The 8,803-nt window shown below is 38.0% G+C and overlaps 2 non-coding genes across 2 annotated transcripts; one reads left to right on the top strand and one right to left on the bottom strand.

The window, feature by feature from the left end:
- Positions 1 to 2,439: 2,439 nt before the first annotated feature.
- On the bottom strand, positions 2,440 to 2,521 carry TRNAS-CGA (transfer RNA serine (anticodon CGA)). The gene has a single exon. It is a non-coding gene; the product is annotated as a tRNA-Ser (tRNA).
- A 4,339-nt stretch (positions 2,522 to 6,860) lies between these two features.
- TRNAS-UGA (transfer RNA serine (anticodon UGA)) lies at positions 6,861 to 6,942 on the top strand. Its single transcript has one exon. It is a non-coding gene; the product is annotated as a tRNA-Ser (tRNA).
- Positions 6,943 to 8,803: the final 1,861 nt, after the last annotated feature.

Consider the following 8,803-nt stretch of genomic DNA (forward strand, 5'->3'; position numbering starts at 1 on the left):
ATCCAGATCCGTAACTTTTGGATCCGGATCCGGATCCGAACGGATCCGGATTTTTCGGATCCGGATCCGTTTGGCCATCCCTAGTGCTAACCACTCCGCCACGGTGGTCGGTGAAATGCTTTTAGAGTATTATATGTGACCACCAATGCTATGGTAACATTACAACTAGAGCTAGACGTACAATTGTAGAGTTCCAACAGTATGGCCCAAATTAAGGGGAAAAAATCAAATCACCGATACCCCCTCCCCTCATCCAACAATCAGCCACGCAGTCACTTACAATTAAAGGTGTCACACGGGGTATAGCTTAGTGCTCATTGTTTCGGAAGTTATCGAATAGTTCTGTGTTCCGCAAACTAACAATGTTTTCGAATTTCTTTTAATTTTCTTATACCAGCATGTTAATCCTATGTTTAGAAAATAATATATTTATAAATTCATTGGTACGTATTAGTAATTATTATTGTAATAAAGAACATGTCTAAATGTGAGCTAACAAAAAAGAAGATATATTTTCTCATCACGCCTGTAGTTCGAAAAAGTCGGGACAGGGATTAAAAGGAATGGACTGTCTCGACTAAATCGGTAAATCGGGATGTTTAGTAGCCTTGCATAAATGGTTATAAAACTAAAAATATCCAATATAGCAGACTGCAGACTTCTGGAGCCTCTCTAACAGTAAACGCATTAATTTGTGTAAGTACAAAATTTAAATATTTACAAATTTGAAAAATTGTTGAAGTTATTTTTGTAGCTTTTTATAGGATCACATTGTCATGGGTCGAGGGAAGGGGCATGGCCCCCATTCCTACCCCCCCCCCGGTACGGGCCTGAGGAAGGGTATAACTTTCTCCATCTCTATCAATAGCTTATCGTTTGCATTATTACTGTCCTCAGGTATTAAGACAACTAATCAGATAGACTAGTGCGCTTGCTTTTGACGGTGCCTACTTCTTCTTGCAAGGCTGAACGTAGTTTCAGTGTTGTGCGTCTCCTCAAGACGGACGTATTTACGAAGAAGAATAACCCAAAGGCATCTTAAGTCTATGTGGCACTATACATAAGCATAAACTGATTCATATTGAAATTAAAGAGATCATGAATGATTCCATTGAATATTGTGATAGAAAAGTCAAGTATAAGTCGAGAATATTCTGTTTTGAAATATGCCACTGAATTACTAACTTCTTTTTAATTTATACCTTTAAACATGCATATGCTACTTGATAACGCATTGCTGTGGCTGGAAATTGCAGTGTTATAGCTATACCGTATTTCTTCGAATTCAAGACGCCATCGAATTTGAAGCGCAACTTAAATATTCCTTCAGCTTTTGATAAAAAAAAAATGCTTCCAATTTTACAGGTACTCTATTAGAACAATGCCTTATAATATTACATTTACATTGTTTTTACATTATTGTTACATTTTGCGCTAACAATATTGGTATAGGTATCGGTAAAACATGGATGAAAAAATGTAATAATTGAACTTGGCAGAAACTCCATTCTATATTTCACTAATACCGTCATATATTTATACATATATACTCGAATTCAAGACATCAAGGCGTACCTAAAATTTCAACATCCAAAACCCAAAAAAAAACAAAAAACGAGTGCGCCTTAAATTAAGATTTATTTTTCTTCGCTTTTTGTGCCACTTTTCGCTAATTTGCGAAGATGGGGACGAGCAATGATATGATGAATGGACACCCACAAACAACCATGCCTACAAACAACCATGCCCAGGCCGGGACTCGAATCCGGGACCCCTGGCGTCGTAGCGCGATGTGCTAACCACTCCGCCACGGAGGCCGGTGCCTTAGATTATGAAAAATACGGTATTTATACGATGCGGAACTGGTTGAAAAAATACGCGTGCACGCACGTGTGTGTGCGAGCGAGCATGTAAACAGAACGTGATAATCAAATTATCAATCAAAATTTACATATCAAGTATTGATTTGGTGTTTTAAGTCCACTTTATTCCCAGTAAGGCTAATCCGAACTGGACCTACAGTTTAAAGTGAGATCGAACCACTATGTGCCTCCACCGGGAATCGAACCCGGGACCCCTTGATTACAAGGCAACGACCCTACCATTGTGCCATCGGGGAGGCCCGCATATCAAGTATTATGTTGTATAATTATATAATGAAAATATAGTTGTTGCTTTTTTCTTGTCCAAGTAATAAATTTCGATGAACTCTGATAAATATGTTTGTTTTTTCAGAACTAGTTAATTGTAATTTTCAAAAGTTTTTTTTCTTCTCGAGTTTCTTCTTAGGTACCAACTACTAAAAAAGAGGAAGTAAGTTTGGAGGTGGTGAACTGGTGATATCGGACAAGGGGTCACAAGCTGCATTGTTTGCACTTACATTAGTTTTTCGTTTGTAACGTTAACCGGAAATATGTTGCTCTAGATATAAAATTGGAACGCTGTGGACAGGATTCGAACCTGTGCGGGTAGAACCCATTGGATTTCGAGTCCAACTCCTTAACCACTCGGACACCACAGCTCACACCTGCAACTACTGCTGAACATGTTGTAAATCGACATTACTGCGTGTATCTGGTGGATATATAAGTACTCTGCACTTACTCACTCACACAAGCTCATTTTCATATATTTCCGTTCTCGGCTTGTAATAAAGGGATCTTCTGTTCGATTCCTGGTGGAGGCACATAGTGGTTCGGATCCCAATGTAAACTGTAGGTCCAGTCCCGATTAGTCCATTTGTGCATAAGTTGACTCAAAACTCAAACTCAAGTATTTCAGTCATCATCTATTTTTTTCCTATTTTTATCTCTGTTATTTCAACATATCACAAACATCAATGTCTTTCCCGGGATTCGAACCCCGGTCCCTGGCTCATCCTGCGCTCACCACTATAGCTAATACCGTGGTCCGCTTTGGCAACAGAGCAGAGCTTAAGCTTACGATCATGCCTAGGGAACATGTTATTGTCGACTGTTAAAATAATCACCAATGATGTGGAATGTTAGGTTTCATTGTTCTCTGCACGAACAGTATGTATGATTCAAGCATCAAATATTCCGGACATCGTTGTCGTTCCGTGATTTGTAGTGTGTCTGACTTCAGTGTTACTATAATGTATTATTTGCTTGAAATACTTTCAGTTATATATATTTTCTTACAGAAGCCATAACGCACATGTCAGTTTGTACGTGAATACTTTCTGTCATTACACAAATTGATTAATCTGCCCTCGTGGCTAAGTGGTTAGCCCGTCAAGCTACGACGCCAGGGGTCCCGGGTTCAAATCTCGACCTGGGCATTGATGTTTCATCAATTTCATCATATCATCACTCATCCCCATCTTCGCAAATTAGCCAAAAGTGGCACAAAAAGCGAAGTAAAATAGAGCAAATAATTCAACGAATTTATTAAGATTTATCTAGATATGGCTTACTTAATCTGCAATTCTGTTCGTCGTTTATTCTGCACCTTTCCTCTTCAACGCTGATCAGAGCTTTCGATTTTCTTGTAAACTTCATTTTTTTTTTGATAATTTGGGCTTCTTGTATCTTCTTCATTTCTTCTCATCCATAGACGTGCGCAGACCCTGTGATTAGGAGGGGGGAGGGGGGCAAAAGTCTTGATGAAAATTCAGTCGGGATAGAAAACCTAATTGTATCTCACTGTTTTAGTTTCATTGCATTGATGGGTACATACATATACATAATAATGCAGCAACATAGGGGCACCATGACGAATAAATAAATTCTCCCTGAAATGTGCCGCGCTCCCTTTCCTCCAAAAAATTCTTGTTCATGCATATGAGACCAAACTGTTGAGCAGCAAGAATCTGAAGTACTTAGTAGTTATAACTTCTCTCTCTGGTAATTTACAATACATTACAGAAAACAATAAAATTGCAAGCGTAGCAAGCAAGAACATTTTTAGATCCAAATTATTTTGCAAACTGAAAACTATGTATATTGATTTAATATGGCACAAACAAATCATGGGCAGCCATTTTTTTTTCAATTTTTTTCATTTAGATCGTTATCGGAGCCCAGGGCCAACTCTCGCCGCCACCCTAGCTACGGCTTTGAACTTGCCAAGACTGTAAGAAAAGCAAATATTGCGACCGAAACGAGGAAGAACATTTTACCAAATGTATTTTTATTTGTATAAAATTTGATATCGAGGGGGCAATTCCCCTTTGTGCCCCCCTGCAGGTGCTCTTGGCCGTCTGGAAGAAATAATGCAAGAAAGACGTGAAAACTAATTCTATTTTGTCCTGCTTACGTGTATTTCACACGTATAATTTGATGTCAGTCAATCTACATTAATGCGATAATTTCATATTCAAGTGGTGTTTTTTTGAGGGGGAAACACTATTATCGGGGTAATATATCCCATGTTTGTTTGTCCCTCCGTGGAAAAAATCTGCGGGACGTCCATGGTTAGGGGGGGGGGCAATTGCCCCCACTTGTTCCCCCGTGCTCACGGCTATGTTCTCATCTCTCCGGACAATATATTTTTCAATTGATTTCAGATTCACATGCATCATGCAATTACAATTCAATTTGTATTATGCTTGTTTTATACGTCACATGTGCTTTCTTCTAGAAATCTGTTTAAATCGGTTTCTAGATTGTAATAATAATTATTATTAATTATTAATATATCAATTTTAATTAGGAGTAACCAATGGCGTAATAATGTTGGGGCCTACCAGCGGAGAATCTTACGGGGCATCACAATCTTAAGATTTCTATAACTTAAAGAGTAATCTGTTTGTCCTACACCTCCCCAATTCTTGATTGTTTTAGAAATATAGCTGTGTTAAAAATAAACATGTAAAATGCAATATTAACTCAGATGAAAATTAAACTTGATTGTTTTATTTGGTTTATTTTACTTTGCTTTTCTGACACTTTTGACAAATCACGAAGATTAGCATAAATGATGATAAAAAGAAATGGATGAGAGGACAATCACAAACACGAATGAACAGGACACAACAGAAATCATACAGAGGATTATACTGACTCTGAGCCCAGGCGCCTGAGCCTCGTTGGCCTGCAAGGTAGACATTTGAGTGCCGCATACAATGTCACCCCTTACATCGCCCTACCCTCATAAAAATGAGCCGTAGTCCGTGGAAGTGAGAGAATGCAGTAGCCGAGGCAAAAGGGGCACCGAACAAGTAAAAAATATAGGAAGCTGGAAAATAGTGAACATTGCGGCGCCCTGTGAAAGAATTGGTGCTCTATTAAAGTATCATGACTACCAGTTTGCAAAGGATACAAATCTAACAATTTCTTTGACCCACCAGATGAGTGAACTGTTTTTTCATTATTTTCTTGAAACAATTTCACACGGTTAGTTGCGTCTCTTAATACAACTATTTATGTAACAGTACAGTGGCATCAAGTTTGTGTTAACTGCTTATAAACTGTGATTGAATACGATGTGTTTATATAATACTTTTATGTGTAAGACACCGAGTAATGACCAAAAATACAGGGGCGTCGGGATATCAAAAACTGCCCAAATCGATAAATACGTGTTTACATTTTCAAGAAATAGTTTTGAAGGAGTATGCCATATAGTGTTATCTTGAGTCATAAAATATGTCCTTAGTATTGATTAACGGTGTCAATTATAAAATCGGCCACCCCATGGCGCAGTGGTAGCATCGTCTCCTTGTAATCAAGGTGTCCCGGTGGAGGCACATAGTGGCTTAGATCTCACTTTAAACTGTAGACAGTCTCTTAGCCTTACTGTGCATAAAGTGTGCTTGAAACACCAAATAAATAAATCAATCAAAATCAATTATAAAATTCTGCATCGTCTTAGTGGGGTTTTGTATGATGTTTAAATATTCGTTTCGGACGTTTTACCGCGGGATGATTTTGTGTTAGAAATCGAACTTTGCTACGAGTTTTAGAGCGGCAACCTGAGACAAAATTTGGTGCATTTTTTTTCCACGACGGGGATTCGACGTGCTGACCCCACGTCACTCCATTACCAGTTGAAGAACTCCACACCTCTAGTAGGTAGGATTGTGGGAGGGAGACTGGCAGCCGGGAGATAGGCCAAGGCCCTTACGGGCTGCACGGGTTATTATTATTCTTATAATCAAAATATCTCGGATACGATTTTTAGTGGCAGCACATTTAGTTTCTCAAATAGATCCAATATCAGACCTATTAGATAATTTATGCCGAATGTTTTCTTTGTATTCTTTGTAAGTCTGGAAAAGATTAATAATAATAATTAATAATCCATGTTGCGACAGCCCTGGAAGGGCCTTGGCCTATCTCCCGACTCCCAGTCTCCCTCCCACAATCCTACTTAGAGGTGTGGAGATCTTCAACCGGTAATATAGAGTGACATTGGGCCAGCACGTCGAACACTCAGCCGTTGTAGGAGATTTCCGAGACCGGATTACGCTACCATTACTCGTAGCTCCCCAATTTCCTCACGTTGGTGGATTGCCACCAGTCCTATACATACGCCGAGACTGCACCCAGGCGGACTCGAACCCATGCCGTCCTGCAGTCGGAGTCCAAAGCACAGCGATTCGCACGGCCACGGAGTAGGATTATTGCTGAATAATTCTATTTTATGTTAGTTAATTTTTTCGTTAAAGTTAGCTATCGCTAGGGGCACGTCCAATCCGCCAAATTCTTCTAAGAGCGTTTCAGACTTCTACGGTATGGTTGTTGCTACGATTCCCCTCTCCTCTCCCCCCCCCCCTCCGCATGCCGCTTGCTTTGCTACTCACAAGTACGTCATTCCACGAAACACAGCCATCAGCGCCTCTAGCGGACTTTTATCCCATGCACAGCGAGTAATGTATGCGCTAAGGTTTTATTTAAGCTGTGGTGTCCGAGTGGTTAAGGAGTTGGACTTGAAATCCAATGGGTTCTACCCGCGCAGGTTCGAATCCTGTCCGCAGCGAATTTTTTTTTGCACTTCCTAGTTGTCTTTCATCGTAATTTATATTTCTAGAATTCACCAGATGTGATTATGTTTCTCGAAAAAGATTTCAATTGCTTTGCTTGGTTACTTTAATCGCATCGATTGAGTACTTCTTATCTATGTGTGTGATGATAGAATCCATATTTTGCTCTAAGTGCCTATTTTGTTCGAAGAATTTCAATACAGAAGTTCGTTTTAGGGTTAGTTTCACTGTTTGTAAAATCTATTGTGCCTTAAATTGTCCATTTTGACTGTTGGTGCCTAAAAAGATGAAAAGTGGTACCCTCCCGTTTACGTTTTTCCATGGACGGAATGGATACTGGTGCAGCCAGACATAGGTTCACAGAGCCCGAAATTTCTCCAAATTAATCTACTCTACAGCGAAATTGAAAAAATAAGTAGCCGATCTGTATAGTTTTTCTGGTGCTGGATTTCAAAATGATACTTGCTTTTATTGAACGGCTCATGTTTCCATTTTATGCATGGAAATATAATTAAAACCATACTAAAATGTATCGTATACTCGTATCTGAGAACTTTATTGTCTTATAATCGCAATAACAACGATAAACGTTACTCCTTATCCGAATTTGCTTAAAAATAGATAAGATTCTTGCTAAATAAATTTTAATGTATATTTATTCACAAAATGGTGCAAATGTAGTAATTTACATGATATTTAGTGTTTCTCGCAAATTTCAACACATATTTGGCACGTATTCTGCTCTATATGAAAACATAAATGTGCTCTCATTGAAAATCCATAATGCTAATATACGAATTGCGTTAATACACACCAGTAGAAGCAGTGACGGTAATTCCAGTGGCGTAGAGCAGCTTTCTGTGTTCCCGCAAGTGAAACATCCGGGGTCCTTAATAAAATTCGAGAATACCATAACGTAATATACGAATTGATAATGCCAGAGAACTGGACGGACGTAGTACAATAGTTAGGTTTTCTTCCCTCCCCATATAGGGTATATCTGCATACCGCAGACACAACAGACAAAAAATTAATTTTTACCACAAATATCCTGCACCCAACATTTTTTCCCAACAGAAAGTAGCTTCTGGAAACTTAATCAGTATGATATGAATCTTCTCTATGATAAATATTAAGGGGATGAGGGAAATGGAAATGTTATCTTTTACTTCAAAGCAGTGCAACAGCCAGGATTATTTTTCTTTAATTCTCGACTAATTTTCATTTCACGCCTGACTGCTCGACTAGTTTGGATTTTGTCTCCCAACTTCTATCATTTTGTTATGCAACTTACACCTTATTTCTGCTTTATTTTTTTTTAATATTCAATTTTATCTCGAATATTTCTTATATTAGCCATATTTAACACTTTTATTTTATGTTTTCACTTGTTATTCTATGTGACTACTCTAGTATTATTGTTTTTCTTTGTTTTCACTTCTCATTATATATATTTCACTACTCCAGTATTAATATTATTCTTTGTAACGTACAAGGATTTTTCTCGTAATCTTTCTTTTGCAGATTTATGAATATTTTTGTTAATATATTGAATTGGCATAAATATTGAGCAGAATCAGCATCAACTTACAAACAATTATTTTATGTCTATATTATATTATTATAAAACTGCAATGCAATAATAGTGTGAGAACTGTAGCGCAAGAACCCCTTAAACATTTTCACGTTGGTAGAGTCCACCCTAAGCATCAAATGTAAATTGGACAGATTTGTGTCAGAGTGCAAAATTCTAAATTGGAAGACTTGCATTTAAGTAATGGAAATAATTTTCACTCAAATTATCTTCAAAAACAAACAATCTGCATATTTTCGTTACGAGATATTTATAATTTTTAA

This window comes from Lepisma saccharinum, chromosome 5 (genome assembly GCF_977018435.1).
Source record: "Lepisma saccharinum chromosome 5, izLepSacc3.1, whole genome shotgun sequence".
In the NCBI taxonomy this organism is placed as follows: Eukaryota; Metazoa; Arthropoda; class Insecta; order Zygentoma; family Lepismatidae; genus Lepisma; species Lepisma saccharinum.